At 37.6% G+C, this 18,443-nt stretch overlaps 1 protein-coding gene and 1 pseudogene across 5 annotated transcripts in view; one reads left to right on the plus strand and one right to left on the minus strand.

Moving 5' to 3' along the window:
* The window catches only part of TULP4 (TUB like protein 4), a 215,071-nt gene that overhangs the window by 79,200 nt on the left and 117,428 nt on the right, over positions 1 to 18,443 (plus strand). The window lies entirely within an intron of this gene.
* Positions 15,557 to 16,722, minus strand: LOC308650430 (protein MEMO1-like; annotated as a pseudogene). The gene is made up of 3 exons: positions 16,709 to 16,722; positions 15,991 to 16,450; positions 15,557 to 15,857 (listed from the first exon to the last, which is right to left on the minus strand). The product of its transcript is annotated as a protein MEMO1-like (transcript).

An 18,443-nucleotide genomic window follows, 5' to 3' on the forward strand; every position in this document is an offset into this window, starting at 1 on the left:
TTGCTATTGGGGTTGTCTGCTTCTAGACTCTTTCAACAGACACATGTGCATATACAAATATGCGTATTTATGTATGGCAAAAACACCCTGAGGCCAGTTAGGAGACAGAAACCACACAGTAGGTTAAACACATACAGTTCAGAATAAAGTATTAGTAACCAATAAGAGAGTAACTATTAAGATATGAGGAATCTCTATAATAGAGACCTTATATATGACTGAGAGGGAGGATGCAAGGAAGAGCACGCTTGGAAGGGGTTCAGATCTTATCAGAGAAGGTGTGGGTGAGCCTGTCAACTAGCATACTGTCAGCTAGCATAGAAATTTATTCACTTAGCCATGCTGCAGCTTGTGTGGAATTGCTGGGCGATTCATGAATTAACCTCTAGAGGGAAGGCAGGGGGAGCAGGTGATCGCCAACTGGTGGCCAGGTGTGCAAGGAGAGATTGGGGCTGAAGACCTTCAAAGCGAATGGATTGTAGGGAGAAGAAGGGTTTGATCATTTGACATGTGAACATCCCTTCAGGCCTTAGGCAGCAGTTAGTATGGACAAGTGGTAGGAGCTCTGACTTCCTTGTCAGGGGGTGCTATGAAAGGCTACCACTACACACAAGACTACAAATGTAGTCACAAGAATGACTGTATTCTGGGCCAGTGGATGGGTAGGGTTTACTATTCTCTTATCCACAAGGCACTCCCTACCCCAAGGAGCTCCAGAAATTGCAGGAACTCTCTTTCTCCTCCAGTGTTCCTCCAGCGCCCTCTACTGAGACAGTTTAATATTGTGCTCACCTTAAAGAAGAGACTATAAGGAAGTCTGTAGTTTTATTATTAAAGAGCATATGTTGAAGGGTATGTTTGGGGATAAGAGGCAGTAAACTGACATATACATGTGTGCACATATATTCATGCATAGTCATTTCTCCATATCTGTAGGTTCCGCAACCATGATAGAAAATTTCAGGAAAAAATTGTGCGTGTGTTGAATATGTACAGACTTTTTTCCTTGTTATATTCCCTAAACAATATTATAAAAACTATTTATAAAACATTTACATTGTATTAGGTGTTACAAGTAATCTACAGATGATTTAACGTATGTGAGAGGATGTGCACAGATTATATGAAAATACTGTGCCATACGTTTTATATGGGACTTGAGAATGCATGAATTTGGGTATTCTTTTGGACCCTGGAACCAACCTTTTATGAGGGACAGCTATATTTATGAGTATATTTATATCTTAGAAATCATGAGTTTATATTAATATTTACAATTCTAAACTGCCCCTATGTATGCATTTCCCCAATTTATATTTGTATTTCCTTTTTCCATAGTTTTCTCAATTCCATAACTTAGCTAAAATATTTTCAGAATTGCTTTTCTCATACTAATACAAAACCAAACCTACTGAAAAGATGTTATGACTGAATATTTGTGTCCCTCCCAAATTCATATGTTCCCCTGTCCCCAGCATGATGGTGTTTGGAGGTGGGCCTTTGGGAGGTAATTAGCATTAGATAATATGGTGAGGGTGGGGCCCTCCTGATAAAATTAGTGGCCTTTTAAGAAGAGATACTAGAAAACTTGCACAAAGAAGAGGCCATGTGAGGACAGTGAGATGGCAGCTGTGTTATAAACCAAGAGAAGAGGGAGGCCTCAAAATGAAACCTACCTTACTCGCACCTTTATCTTGGACTTTGCAGCTTTCAGAACTGTGAGAAATAAATTTCTATTGTTTAAGCTACATAGCCTGTGGAATTTTTTTGTGGCAGTCTAAGACTTAACTGAAGAGAGTTCAGAATTTGTTTGCAGTTCTTTCTCTTCCTTCACTCCTGCTTCCCAAACTACAGGAATATAATCAAGTACTGATGTTCACAAGTTGCTTGGATTATTTCCCCTCTACTTCCCTCGGAGTGTGTGTTGTGGTCTGAACATATCTCCCCAAATCCATATGTTGAAACTTAATTGCCAATATGGTAGTTTTAAGAGGAGGATCCTTTAAAAGGTGATGAAGTTGTGAGGGCAGAACTCTTAGAAAAGAGCTTGAATAAGTGGGGTTGTCCCTCTCTTCCACTGCATGAAAGTGCCATCTATGAGGCACAGGCTTTTGCCAGCCACCTGTTTTGATGGCATCTTGATCTTGGAATTCTTAGCTTCCAGAACTGTGAAAATTTCTGTTCATAAATTATCTAGTATCATATATTTGTAATAGTTGCACAAATGGACTAAAACAGTATGGTTAAGAATTCATTTGAAATAGTTGGTGGTTTCAGTTTGCTTTTAGTTTTTTGGATTTTTTTCTCTTTCCATTCTTGTTGATTATATGTTTTGAATATATAGAACATTCACATGCATTCAGAAATCAAAACCCTATAAAAAGGTAGATCCAGAGAAGTGATATTCCCTCCCTCATTGTTTCTACTTTATCCACCCTCCTTGTAGATATTAACTTCATGATTTTTTATTTGAATATACATGACAGTAGGGGGTATTTTGACATATTATACATACATGGAGTATAACTTACTCTACTTAGGATCCCATTCTTGTGGTTGTACATGACGTGAAGTTTCACTGGCTGTGTATTCATACATGAACGCAGGAACCTCATGATTTTCTGATCTAATTTTGTTACTTTCAGTAAAAATAGGCCAATAAATGTGTGTGTGTGTGTGTGTGTGTGTGTGTGTGTGTATTTTTCATATTTCCTTTTCTTTCACTGGCAAAGAGAGCTTACTGTATGTGCTTGTTTTGTGCTTTGCTTTTTTCACTTAACATCTGGCAGTTGCTCCATGTCAGCTCACATAACCTTCCTCATTCTTTTTTGTAGTTCTTGGTTTTCCATTGTGTTTATGTACCACCCTTTATTCAACCAGTCTCCCAAGTCGGAATGTTTAGGGAGTTTCCTGTATTTCACAGTTACAAATAATGTTGCAGTGAATAACCTGTATGTGTGTTGGATATGTATCTTCAGGGCAAATGCTTCAAATTGAGATTGGTGCACTGAAATGTGAAGAAATACGTAGTTTAGCTAGCTATTGCCAAACTCCCTTCCATAATGATGAGCCATTTTGCATTCCCACCAGCAATGTGTGAGAATACATTTTCCTCCCACAGCCTCATCAACAGAGTGTATCATCAAGCTTTAAAGTTTTTGCTAATCTGGTAGAAATGGCACCTCAATGTGGTTTTAATTTGGGTGTTTCTTATTATGAGTAAAGTTGAACATCTTTTCAAACATTTAAGGGCCATTTTTTCTCTTATGAGTTTATCACGTCTTTTATCTATTTTTATTTAGGAATTTTGGTCATTTTACCTTCTTCAAATTTAAATTAATTGGTTAATTAATTTAATTTGGGTTCTGAGGATTGAGCCCAGGAACTCCCACCTGCTAAGCACACATTCTACTATCTCAGCACCCTATTCTTTTACATTTTAAAAATTCTTTGTATTTGGGGGACAATAGTCCTTTATCTTTGACATATATTGCAAATATTTTCTCCTAATGAATTTTTTATTTTGCTTATTGAATTTTTGCCATGCAAAAGTTTTATTTTTTAAAAAGTTTGATGTCAAATTTGTCACTCACTGGTGAGTGTGGTGGCACACATATAATTCCAGCTACTTGGGAGGCTGAGGCAGGAGGATCACAAGTTCAGGGCCAGGCTAGGCAACTTAACAAGACCCCGTGTCTGTCTGTCTGTCTGTCTCTCTCTAAAATAAAGAAAAGGTAATATACTTCAGCAGTAGGGTGCTTGTCTAGCATGCTTGAGATCCTGGGTTTGATTTCCAGTATCGCCCCACCAAACACAAATTGCATCTAGACTTTCAGTCATAATTAGAAAGTCTTTTCCTACATGTAGGTTATTGAGGAATTTACCCATAGTTCCTTCTAACTTGGGAAAAGGTTCATGAAAGAATGCTGCAGGTAAGAAAAGCAACATGTACCTGATAGTTGTTACAGACTCTTTCATCCATGGCTTCTTACAGCAAGACAAATACTAATTAAGCACTCTTAGATATGCCAGGCAATTTGTTTTAAAGCACCTTCTAGAAATAGATTAAACTAAAGAACAGAGAGACTACCATTCTGGTAAAGTTAGAATTTTAGTTAAAATTGGGTGTATAAATCCTTTTTTTTTTAACCCTTTGATTTCTTGATCTATTTTGAGTTAGTCCCTAGTACTAATCCCCCTTTGGAGATTCTTGTCTGTTAAGTGGATCATTTTGTTTAAGATGATTTCTTCCTGATTTCATTGTTTTGCTCAGAGTCCAAGTTTCATTAGTGTTTTAGAATTCTGTCCATTTGATTGCAGGGCTGAAGTTATTGAAATGATGTTACAGGCTATAAAATTTAGACTTTTCTTCCTGACTCAAATTGAGGAGATAGTGAAGACATCTATGTGTGACATGGGTGCAGGGATGAAAACTAGTTCCTCAAATACCTTTCTGCTGTTGAGGATTTGTGTGAAAGGCCCTCCTTTGTAAATGAGCTCACCCTATCCAGAGGCTGGAAGAAAGCAGGTTCTTTTCTGCAGCTGAAAAGTTGAAAATAGTATTGCAGGGATTCACTTGCTTTTTGAAATGATAGACCATGCAAAATGAAGACAGGAGTCATGGGGCCAGTGCATTTATGCTGAGCTAGTGTGCATTGATGGACAGGGGACCAGACCAGTAGGAGGAGACTCCTAGAGTCAGTAGGTCAGTGGCCTTCAATCAGCTACTTTTGGGCTAGTTTTCTTAATCTTAAAATTGAAGTGGTCTTGCGCTGGGGTCATGGCTCAGTGGCAGAACGCTCACCTGGCACATGTGAGGCACTGGGTTCAATCCTCAGCACCACATACTAATAAATAAATAAAATTAAAAAATTTTTAAATGAGGTGGTCTTTCTCCTAGTTACTTTTATTTCCTACTTTTAGTATATAGTTCCTAAACTGCTCTTTTGAGTCTTTTTTAAAAAATTAAATGTTCACGTCTGTATACAAATTTCTGTTTGAATATTCTTAATTTTAAGAATTCATCAGACCGATTGATTGGTAATGAGAGTATTTGACACTTTGTCATTTCTATTTGACTATAAGCTCTATAGGAGCAGGGACTTGGTGATGGACAGGGGACCAGACCAGTAGGAGGAGACTTGTGTTTTGTTCCAGCTCCTTGGGGAATAGTGAGGCTTACAGGCTGGAAGGGTTTTGAAGCTGTCTTATTTTTTGTGTGTGTAGAAAAAGGGAGCCATTTAATCCTTCTCAAAAATAGACCATATATTATGTCACAGGGCAACTCTTAGCAAATACAAAGGAGTAGAGATACTACCATGTATTTTATCTGATCATAATGGAATGAAATTGGAAATCAATGATAAAATAAGGAAGAAAAATTCCTACATCACATGGAGAATGAACAATATGCTACTGAATGAACAATGGGTTACAGAAGACATCAAGGAGGAAATTAAAAAATTCTTAGAGATAAATGAAAACACAGATGCAACATATCAAAATCTCTGGGACACTATGAAAGCAGTACTAAGAGGAAAAAATTCATTGCTGGAGTTCATTCCTTAAAAGAAGAAAAAGCCAACAAATAAATGTCCTCACACTCCATCTCAAAGCCCTAGAAAAAGAACAAATCAGCAGCAAATGCAGTAGAAGGAAAGAAATAATTAAAATCAGAGCTGAAATCAATGAAATTGAAACAAAAGAAACCATTGAAAAAATTTTTGTCAACTAAAAGTTGGTTCTTTGAAAAAATAAATAAGATTGACAGACCTTTAGTCATGCTAACGAAGAGAAGGAAGAGAACCCAAATTACTAGCATACGGGATGAAAAAGTCAATATCACAACAGACATTACAGAAATACAGAAGATGAGTAGAAATTATTTTGAAACCTTATACTCTAATAAAATAGAAGATAGTAAAGGCATCAATAAATTCCTTGAGTCATAGAAGAAGCCATCAAAAGATTACCAACCAAGAAAAGCCCAGGACTGGATGGATATACAGCTAAGTTTTACAAGACCTTTAAAGAAGAACTAATTCCAATACTCTACAATCTATTTCAGGAAATAGAAAAAGAGGGAGTGCTTCCAAATTGATTCTACGAGGCCAGTATCACCCTGATTACAAAATCAAGACAAAGACACCTCAGAAAGAAAATTTCAGACCAATATCTTTAATGAATATAGATGCAAAAATCCTCAATAAAATTCTGGCAAATCGGATACAAAAACATATCAAAAAGATCGTGCACCATGATCAAGTGGGATTCATCCCCAGGATGCAAGGTTGGTTCAACATACAGAAATCAATAAGTGTAATTCATCACCTCAATAGACTTAAAAGAACCATATGATCATCTCGATAGATGCAGAAAAAGCATTTGACAAAATATAGCACTCCTTTATGTTCAAAACACTAGAAAAACTAGGGATAACAGGAACTTACCTCAACGTTGTAAAAGCTGTCTACACTAAACTTCAGGCCAGCATCATTCTAAATGGAGAAAAACTGAAGGCATTCCCTCTAAAATCTGGAACAAGACAGGGATGCCCTCTCTCACCACTTCTATTCAACACAGTTCTTGTAACACTGGCCAGAGCAATTAGACGAAAGTAATTAAAGGAATAACTATAGGAAAAGAAGAATTTAAACTAGCACTATTTGCTGATGATATAATTCTATACCTAGAAGACCCAAAAAACTCTACCAAGAAACCTCTAGAACTAGTAAATGAATTCAGCAAAGTGGCAGGATATAAAATCATCACCCATAAATCAAAAGCATTTCTGTATATCAGTGACAAATCATCTGAAAAGGAAATGAGGAAACTACCCCATTCACAATATCCTCAAAAAAAAAATACTTGGGAATCAACCTAAAAAAAGACGTGAAATGAAAACTATAGAACCCTAAAGAGAGAATTAGAAGATGGATAGGCAGAATTAATATTATTTAAATGATCATACTACCAAAAGCACTATACAGGTTCAATGCAATTCTGATCAAAATCCCAATGGCATTCCTCATAGAAATAGAAAAAGCAATCATGAAATTCATCTAGAAAAATAAGAGACCCAGAATAGCTAAAGCAATTCTAAGCAGGAAGAGTGAAACAGGTGGTATCACTATACCAGTCCTTAAACCACAGACCAATAGTAACAAAAATAGCATAGTACTGGCACCAAAACAGGCCGGTAGACCAATGGTACAGAATAGAGGACACAGAGACTAACCCATAAAATTACAACTACCTTATATTAGACAAAGGTGCCAAAAGCATGCACTGGAGAAAGGATAGCATCTTCAACAAATGGTGCTGGGAAAACTGGAAATCCATATGCAACAAAATGAAATTGAATCCCTGTCTCTCACCATGCACAAAAGTTAACGCAAAATGGATCAAGGATCTAGGGATTAAACCAGAGACTCTGCGTCTAATAGAATAAAAAGTAGGCCCTAATCTCCATCACGTGGGGCTAGGCCCCAACTTCCTTAATAAGACGCCTATAGCACAAGAATTAAAACCAAGAATCAACAAATGGGATGGATTCAAACTAAAAAGTTTTTTTCTCAGCAAAAGAAATAATATGTGAGGTGAATAGGGAGCCTACATCCTGGGAACAAGTTTTTACCCCTCACACATCAGATAGCGCTCTAATCTCTAGGGTATATAAAGAGCTCAACAAGATAAGCACCAAAAAACCCCAAATAATCCAATCAATAAATGGGCCAAGGACCTGAACAGACATTCTCAGAAGAGGATATACAATCAGTCAACAAATATACAAAAAAATGCTCATCATCTCTAGCAATCAGAGAAATGCAAATTAAAACTAAGATACCATCTCACTCCAGTAAGAGTGGCAGCTATTATGAAAACAGACAACAACAAGTGTTGACGAGGATGCGGGAAAAAGATACACTCCTACTCTGCTGGTGGGACTGCAAATTGGTGCAGCCACTTTGGAAAGCAATATGGAGATTCTTTTGAAAGCTGGGAATGGAACCACCATTTGACCCAGCTTTCCTCTTCTTGGACTATACCCAAAGGACCTAAAAACAGCATATTACAGGGACACAGCCACATCAATGTTTATTGCAGCACAATTCACAATAGCTAAACTGGAGCCAATCTAGATGTCCTTCAGTGGATGTATGGATAAAAAAAAAAATGTGGCATTTATACACAATGGAATATTACTCAGCAATAAAAAAGAATAAGATCATGGCATTTGCAGGGAAGTGGACGGCATTAGAGAAGATTATGCTAAGTGAAGTTAGCCAATCCCAAAAAAACAAATGCTGAATGTCTTCTCTGATATAAAGGGGCGTGACTCAAAATGGGGTTGGGAGGGAGAGCAAGGGAGGAAGATTACCTCTAGATAGGGAATAGGGGTAGAAGGGAAAGGGAAGGAGAAGGGGAATAGCATGGATGGTGAAAGGAGACCCTCATCATTATACAAAATACATGTATGAAGATGTGAATTTGGTGTCAACATACCTTATATACAAACAGAGATTTGATAAATTATGGTATAATGGTGTATTAAGAATCACAATGCAAAAATAAGTAAATAATAAGAAAGAAAAAAGGTGCCATTAAAATTCTTAAATTCCCAGAGTCATATGTTTTCTTGAGGTAGCCCTTGTCTCTTTATAATGATCAAAAGTGCCGAACAATTTCTGTTGCCACATGACAGTCAGTGGGCACCACAGATTTAACTTAATCTGGTATGAAATACCAGGATTTTCATTTACTCTGAAATTTATTTAAGTTGCTTGGATTTATGATAACTAACTACAGGAAATGGAAGGCTTTTCTGGAACAGATTTGTGCCTGGAAGGTTAACTTTTCACATTTTTTTCCTAGTAAAGAGCTTGGTGATTTTTTTTACTATTACTTTTTTTTTTTTAACGAAAAATCAGTATGTAAAATATTTTGACCTAAGTTTTCTTTCGATTCATTTGAAAAAAAATATTCAGCTTCTGTGTGTTACCTCCTTGGCAAGTGGTGTGGTTACAGGGATGAATGATAAACACAGATTTTATTAATCGTGATATATTTGGTTGCAAGCACAGATAAACTACTCCAGTTGGTATAAGCAACTAATAAAAGGAATGTATTGGCTCATGGAACTGAAAACACCCAGACGATATCGAGTTTGAGCCATCAGGACCTGGTGTTTCTCCGTCTCTGCTTCTGTCTATTGGCTTTACTCTCAGACAGGCTCTTTCAACATGGTCTTCTATTTCTCACTCAGAGAGATTGAGAGATTAACCCTGAGGCTGCTCTTTCTTAGTAAAAGTCTTGGGCTTGACTCTTACCATGTGGGGTTAATCATGTATCCTAACCTGGACCAGTTTCCAGGGAGGCAGTGCTCCGGTTGGCCAGGCCTGATCCATGTGCATCCTGGAGCAGGGTAGATGTCCTGAGTTGTCCCTCTTCAAGCAGGTAGACTGAGAGAAGGGAATGGTGGTTTCCAGAGGGGAGATCAAGTTTCTGCATTAGGATCAGGGAATGAATGGAATAATATACCTTATAGCGTCTTCCCTCCTACAATCTGCAGCTTGGTGGAGGAAGACAGAATTCAGCTAGCACTAACAACAGAGTGGTCACTATGGTACAGAAAATTCAGGCTGCCTTGGGAGCACCTGTAGGGAGCACTTTAATACAAATCATGCTTTGGGGTGTAACGAACAGAATAATAAAAATCTGACACTTAAAATTGTAGATTTAAAGGCACCAGAATTTGGTGAACATAACATTACAGTTAATCTTAGGTTGAACATTCTCATGCAGTGAATTTGTTGGAAGTGCACGTCGTAGCTCCAGTTGGCTCCTTGTGAGTCAGTCTAAGCTACAGAAGTACTGGCAGAAGTGCAAACTGCTCCAGGATTGGACAGTGACCATTTCATCCCTGTTCCTCTGGAGAATTTAGTAACGTACTTTTCCATGTAACAGTAGCTGGTTTAATGTTCAAGACATTGAGCCAGTCATACTGTGCTGCACCTTTGGTGGGGAATAGTGAGGCTCACAGGCTGGAAGATGAGCTTGAGCTGCAGACCCAAATCACTGCTCTGGGGCAGAGCCAGTCCTAGAGAGGGACCAGGTGAGCTTGGAAGTCAGATGTAGGGAGGGTCCTTGGGGAAGGGAATGATCGCAGAACATCCTAAATAGCACATCCTAAATAGCATGGCTTTCCCTGTAGGCCTCTTTCCGGTAGGTACAGCCTTACTTTTCCTCATGTGAATCCTGATGACAGCTCTTATGCAGGTGTGAACCATTCTGGATGGGTGGGAATTCCCCATGCTCAGGTATAGGATTGAATCCAAGTGAGCTTAGTTGATGTGGGTTTGCTCCTGAGAGGTGAATTGAACTCACTGTATGGACAATAGGGCATATTCAGGATCTGGAATTTTATTTGGTGGCATGTACAGCCAGTCTCCTTGGTGACTAGAGAAAATGCATTTTGGGGTAAGATATTTATCAGAATTGTTTTATAATTTATTAGACACCAAAATAAATAAACCTAGAACAATACTGTACATAACTTATAGGGAAGCTCATAACTGCACCTATTGCTTTAGTTGTATTAAGATGTTCCCTGAGTTTCCTTGAGTGAGTGTCCTACATTCTCCCTAGTGCCCCACTCTGTGTGTGGACATGCAGGGAGTTGGGCACAGTTCCCTGGTATTCTTCCTCTAGTGCAGCTCTTTGAGATCCTGCGGTCATTCACCACCTCTTGTTTGCTGAGTGTATACTTGTTGTCTTCTATTATTTTTTTAGGAACATGTGTACATTTTGCTTCTCTGATTTATCACTTATGTGAATTAGAGACTTTGAGGGACTGCTGAGCTGTCCCAAAAGGTGGCAGAAATGAAATGAGACTAAAGAGTCAATGAATTTTAAGGCTCCATTTTAAAAGCATGCCTGAGAATCTTTTGCACTTTTAAATAAAAGATTAGTTTATAAAAATTTGCAGTATTGATCAATATGAGTCGCATCTTCACTTTTCTTGTTCATTTGTACACATTTAAATATGAATCCTGAATATTAGTGTTTTATTTATAAGCCAGGGTTGTTTGAGGATAATAAAATATTCCCACATTGCTGATCCATTCAACGCTTTAATTATATAGCCAGCTTGGTAGCTTAAGCATGAAAGGTTTCTAGAATAATAATTAATTATATAATGTGTCTTAGACTTTATATTTAATACCTTAAAATGGAAACACAAGACTGCATGCTCAGTTGCCCGTTGTATTGGTCAGGTTTTCTTAACAGTGACAAAATACCTGACATAAACAATTAAAAAGGCAAGATTTATTTTGACTCACAGTTTGAGAAGATTCAGTCCATGGTCTGCTGGCTCCATTGCAATGGGTCTGCACTGAGGCAGAATATCATGGTGGAAGGGTGTGGCAGAGCAAAATTGCTCACCTCATGTTAGCCAAGAAAGGTGGTGATGGGGTTTCCAGTGCATGCTCCAGTGACACACTTCCTCCATTGAGTCCCCACCCCCTGCATTTTCTATCACATCTCATAATGTCATCAGATTATGAGTTTACTAATGGATTAATCCACTAATGAGGTCTGAGTTCTCATGATCCAAGCAGTTCCACAGGTCCCCACCTCTGAACATAACTACATTGGGAACCAAGCCTTTAACACAAGAATTTTGGGGGGACACTTCATATCCAAACTCTAATATATATGTTTTCTGACCTTTTGAAAGGGTGAGTAAAAGGCACCATGGCATAAAGAGCATAGGATTCGGAGTGAGATCTTGAATTCACTCTGTGTTCTATCACCCACTAGCTATAAGCTCTTCACCATGGCTCCTTAAAAGGTCCACTCTTCAGCAGGTTTACAAAATTACGTAGGGTTGTTGTGAGGATTTAATAGGATAATTTATTTCTTACATGAATGTGTAGGAAAGTGTTTAATTCCAAGACCCAAGAAGAAGTTTCATAAATTATAACTGCTAGGCTACTATAGTGGAAAATGGGATTAAAAATAAATAGATATGTACATATATTGTGTGTATATAGACATATGCATATATTTATATACACATAGAGACATATGTATGTACTTGTAGCTTTTATTATGTGTTGGGGTTAACACTTAAATTTGAGGAAACTTCTTCAAAATTATCTGATGTCATCAGCACAATGGTTTGATGTACATGTATAGTTGTCCCTCAATGTTTACAAAATAGGAGATTGGATCCAGGACACCTTGGAAACCAAATCCACAGATGCCCAAGTCTCTTATGTAAACTGGGCATCACTTGCATACATGCTCCTGTATACTTTATCTCTAGATTACTTATCTCTAGATTACTAATACAATATATATGCAGTGAAGAACTCAGATTTAGATTGAAACTGGGTCCAAGATGGTAATATGATTTAGATTCCCTGAACTTTGTCCATTTAACTTGTTGGTATGCTATTTCCTTTTTTGTGTTTCCTACCGAGCCAAACACAACTCACATTAATTCTGGGAAAAGGGCTGTAAATGTTATGGCCTGAGTGTTTGTGTGTCCCCCAAATTTATATATGGAAATCCTAACCTCAGTAATGATAGAACTTGGGGCCTTCAGGAGGTAATTGGGTCATAAGGGTAGAGTCTTCCTGAATGGGATTAGTGGCCCCAGAGAGCTCCTTCATCCTTTCTGTACCATGTGAGGAAACAAGAAGGTGGCCATCTGCAACCCCAAAGAGGTTCCTCTCCAAAACTGAAAGAGACTTTTTTGTTGTTTATAAACTATTCAGTCTGTGGTACTTTGTTACAGCAGCCTGAACTGACTAAGACAGTGAGAAAAAGACTGGAGGCTTACCAGCCTTGTAAATTTTTATTTTTATCTGTTGGAACAAATAGTTTGCTTTAAAATTAAAATGCCAGTAAACTGAGGTACATGGAGAAAATACTAATGAAATTATGTGACTTGTCATTCTTGTTTAGCTTATCAGGTATAAAAAGGATCTATAGTTCTATACTTGGCTAATTTTAGTACTAAAAATTCCAGTATTTTGAACTGTAAAGTTCCATTTAGGCAGAGTATTTAATAATTTATGACTAATCTAGACATTAAACTTCAGCTGAAAAATGCCTTCAGCCCCTTTTTCTCTTTCTTCCTTCCCCAACACTTAAGTTCACCCTTTCCTCATGACTTAGGAATCTGCTAAGTTAGTATTCAATTTTTATAATGTGTGTGCATATTGTTTTTTCAAAAATTAGATGCAAAATCTGACCACCACTGCATCAGACGTGCAAAGATAAAGTAGTTTCTTCTGAAATCTAGATTGTAGAAATGTCAGGGCTTTTTTTTTTTTTTTTTTTTTTTTTTTTTTTTTTTTTTTTGGTGGCAAGTACCTTTTTGTTGCACTTTTTCCTAAAATAAGCCATTTCAATAAAATACCATTTATATGGCTTTCAATGAATTGGGAATACTTATTTTCCTGAACTGCAGTTGATACTAGTGATATGATCCTAAGGGTATTAAAATATTCCCAGGTATCCTCTGGATTAAGAAAAATTATCTTAAGCATAGTTTTTTACTTCATTGCATTATAATTAATTGAAAAATAGAAGTTTACATATTTCATATAAATAAAACCTTTCTCATTTAAAAGTTGCCATGACCCATAAGCATATGCATGTAAAATTATAAATATGAAATATATATACATATTCCTAGTCCCTTCACTTGCCCATTCTGCCCCTAGCCCTGGTCCACTTACCACTTCATTTGGGTTAGTGCACTGACCTTGCCCACTGGCTTCTCTTCTGACTTTCCTTTATCCTACATAATGATCACAGTAATGTTTTTGAGGCATCCAGGCATCCCCTCAGAAGCCCTCTGACTTTCTTAGCCCTCTCCACTGGTCTCTTAACTCCTAATTATGGCCACAAGACCTCTCTGGATCACTGTGCCTCTGACTTCATTCTCTGTCCCTTGTCTCTGAGGTGAGTCCTCCTGAAGCAAACCAAGCTTGCCCCTGCCTTTGGGCTGAGGGCCATGATGTTGACTGTATGCCCTGACTGGTTCTGCCTTCCTGACACTTAGATTTTACCTTCCTTAAGGTGACTTCTTCAGAGAGACTTTACCTAACACCATATTTTCACTTCTCCAGCTTTTTTCTTTTTACCTTTTCTAAAAAAAATTGATGTACTATAGCTATACATAATGATGGGATTTGTTATTATATATTCATACATGTACACAATATAAAAATATTAGACTATAATTTCTTAGTGTTTCCCCTTCTCTCTCCCCTGACCTCTCCCTGGTACTTTTCCTCTACTGATTGCCCTTTGATTTTCATGAGACCCCCTCCATCCTGACCTTTCTTTTTCCTTTCTAGCTTCCACATATGAGAAAATATTGGACCCTTGAGTTTCTGAGTTTGGTTTATTTTGTTTAACATCACAATCCCAAGTTCTAACTATTTTCCTGCAAATGACATAATTTCATTTTTCTTTATGGCTGAATAAAACTCCATTGTGTATATGTGCCACATTTTCTTTACTTGTCGATCTATTGGTGGACATCTAGGCTGGTTCCATAGTTTGTTTATTGTGAATTGTCCTGCTAAATTAGGTATGCATGCATGTGTCACTGTAGTATGCTGACTTTGATCCTTTAGGATAAATACTGAGGAGTGGTATAGCTGGGTCATATGGTGGTTCCTTGCCTAGTCTTTTGAGGAACCTCCATATTGATTCCTATAGTGGTTTTACTCATATACAGTCCCACCAACAGTATAAAAGTTTTCCTTTTCGCCACATCCTCTTCAGCATTTATTATTGTTTGTATTCTTGGTGGCTGTCATTCTAACTGGAGTGAGATTCTAACTCAGAGCAGTTTTGATTTGCATTTCCCTAATTGCTAACGATGTTGAACATTTTAAAATATATTTTTGGCCAATATAGTAATTGTCTATAACTAGAGGTTTGTTATATTCTGATACAGATCATTTATAAATGCAATTTCTTGAGTAAAAAGCTTTCACTCTTTTTTGTTTGTGTACAATTTGCAATAATATTCTGAAAGCAGAATATATATGCACAAGTCTGCAAAGGGTATAAATTTAGGATATGGTAAATGCTTTACAAGTTACTTTCAAAAAAGTCTCTGTCACAACTAGGCCTTATATTGTCACCTTTTATAATCAAAATATTTTTGATACCAGCCTTCCTTCCACTGCCCAAAACTATAAAGTATTTTTTTAGTATTTATTTTTTAGTTATAGGTGGACACAATATCTTTATTTTTTATTTTATGTGGTCCTGAGGATCGAACCCAGTACCTCAAGCATGCTAGGCAAGCGCTCTACCTCTGAGCCACAACCCCAGCCCAATATAAATATTTTTAATGAACTGAAATTAAGGACTATACCTACTAGAAGAGAAGAGAAGAAAGTTCTATTAGTTTGAGGTTTCAGAATCCCCTCCAACCAGAACCAATATTTTGGTAAGAAGATAGGCTGGGACCTTAGGCAGAGTGTGAGTATGTACAGATGGCATCCCCGAGGACTCAGCTTCAGTGGACTGTGAGTGCTCCAGCTACATAACTCAAGGCATAACTACACTGGCTTGACTGGGCATAATTCAAAAAGGAAAAGCTCATATTCATTTCACTCTTCTGGAGCTCTGTGATAGCATTTAATAACAACCTAATGGGATGCCTTCCACATATAGTATTATGGTGTTTTTTCACGTAATGGCTGAAAGATACATGATCTGATTATTCTATAATACTCATACCTATTTTATCTAGATGTTCAATGGATCTATAAATCTCCTCCCAGGATTCATCATAGGAACTGTAACAACCTTTGATCCTAGTGGCAGAAATCAGAGAAACCACAAAGAGATTATTAAGATCTGCTAGATATTTACTGAAGAGTTTCCTAAATTCCTATTCTTTTGACTCACTCAGAGCTCCAACTGGTACAGGAATAATGGTAAACTCACCCTGTGGCCTTCCATGGCTTTAGCTGTATAAGGCAAATGGCATTTCAATACTGTTTTCATCTACATCTGTCTGTAGAGTCATGCTTTCAAACATTCCTGTTTCCCAAAGCTCTCCTTAAACCTTTTGGTCAATACGAAGGTCATATAGAGGTGACCTATATATATATATATCCACACTGGAAAGTGCGCTTGGAGAGAGGGGCACGTGATGAGAAGGCCCAAGGATGAAAATTCTCCAAGTAAGAGATGGACCCCCTTGATTGTAAGCATGGGAAGCTCAAGACCCACAGTACGTGTCCTGCATGGGGTGCAGTAATGGCTTTTTGTCGACTGTACTTGTGAAAGCCAACCTTTTAGCCTTGCATTCAGCTGTAGTCCTGAGGCCGTGTACCAGCTCCCGCGTGATGTCTTCCTGGCTTCTGACAGACCACTTGCTTGGACATCTTGGTGCCCGTGCCACCTGTGGTACCCCAGGATGAATGGGGAGGCAGTGGCAGGAGCAGCTCCACTAGGCGAGTAGACACTCGTGGGCCCAGCCCAGGAAGAGGTGGCGTCTGTATGTGCTTTTAAAGAGCTCAGGCAGGGCGAACTGTGCTTGGTCCCTGTGCATTTGTATGTTCATGTGCAGATGATCCAGAGTTGTGTAGTGCTGACCACACATGCTCAGACTTAGGTAGGCACTTCAAGAAAAGCCACAAGTAAGGTAGGCCATGGATACCTGATGAAGTCCATTCTCTTAGTGCAGAGCTGTCTTCTGTTCCAGACTACTGCTCCGTCTTTCCAACTCAGATGATTGTTTCTCACTGTTGCTGTCCATCTTGACTGCTCTCTGTGGAGCCAGACTGAGTGAGGGTGCTGGCTTCTAAAGAAAGGGGCTCAGCAACAGGTTTGCAGCCAGCCAATCGTAAGATAAAGGCCTTCTATTAAATTTAAAACAGTATTGCTATACAGTTGCAAGTGAGAGTTCTTAAGATATGAAGAAACACTGGTGTCATTTCCTGGGGAAGACTCTAGGTTGATATGCTTCCTTTTATATATGTGTTTTATAACTATATTTGTAGACTTTACAAACTTAGCCACCTGTATAATTCAGAAATTGTTTGTATTGATAAAGCTGATGAATTTGTCATTTGTAATGTATGATTAAAGATCTACTTTTGTATTCACTTGGTCATTATTTGTTTAAACATTCAGTCTTATAAGTGGGATTCATAAGATTAACAACTTAAAATGATTTAAATTTTTTGTCATATGTTTCCATATTTCCTTTGGAAAGATTGGTAAAATGCACACCAGGTTTTCTATAGACATCTTCAGTCTAGAAGTTCTGAATCTTGTGGAGTCTTTGTTGTTGTTAATTAAAGGGTATAAAGTCATATATCATTGTTTTAGTTTTGATTTTTTCAGTTGTTAGTTTGAAATTTTAAAGTAATTTAAATCTCTCATCTATATTTTCAGGAGGATAGGGAATTTTTATATGTCGTATTTATCATGTCCTCCTATTCATTGAATTTTGTTTTTTATATTAAAGAAAAACTCTTCTGCTTCAACACAGATCTTCCATATCACTGATAATCACAGTTAGTTTTAATTAATTGGTCGATTGATTGGTACCAGGATTGAACTCAGGGGCTCTTAACCACTGAGCCACATCCCTAGCCCTTTGTATTTTATTTAGAAACAGGGTCTTGCTGAGTTGCTTAGGGCCTCACTGAATTTCTGAGGCTGGTTTGAACTAGTGATCCTCCTACCTCAGCCTCCTGACCTGCTGGGATTATAGGCATGCACCACCATACCCAGCTATACTTAGCTTTATTTTAAGTTAGAACAAATATATAAACCTATTTATTTAAAAATTTTATTATGATTTAAATTATAAAGAAAGGCAAATAAGTTTTTCCTTGCAAATATCCTTTAGTGTTTGTGTCTATTTAATTTTTCTGATAAATTGTCTTATTCTTAATAGTTCCAGGCTGCAGAGAGCAGTTTCCAGCTGATGAAAAAAAATTTCAGGTCCCAAAGAAGGATGAACCAGCCAGCAGTCCTGCTTGGGATGGCTACTGCCGTGCAGTGTGGCTGGCCCCGTTCCTTTCCCGTACCTCCTGGCTTCAGTAGTTTGTGCTGCTGTTTCCCATCTCTGCTTCTGGGAGGCTCTTCCCACCACATTTTTGATCATATGTCAAGCCTGCATATTAATTGGGAAAATGCTATATTTAATATTCTAGATGGAATCTTCTTATTTCTCCTTTGTCTTTATTTCCCATTAGGGTTTTATAATTTAGTTTAAAAAGATGCTTATATCCTACTTTAATTCTCTCAAATTATTGCAGATGTGATTGCTTTACAATTTTGATTCTAGATCCTGTAGCTATATGTAATTTCTTGAGATTTTGAAGCCATAGAACAATAAACATTTTTTATATATATGTATACTTTAGTATTCTGAAAATTGA

The sequence above is a fragment of the Spermophilus citellus genome, assembly GCF_964194105.1.
Source record: "Spermophilus citellus genome assembly, chromosome: 5".
Taxonomy (NCBI): Eukaryota; Metazoa; Chordata; class Mammalia; order Rodentia; family Sciuridae; genus Spermophilus; species Spermophilus citellus.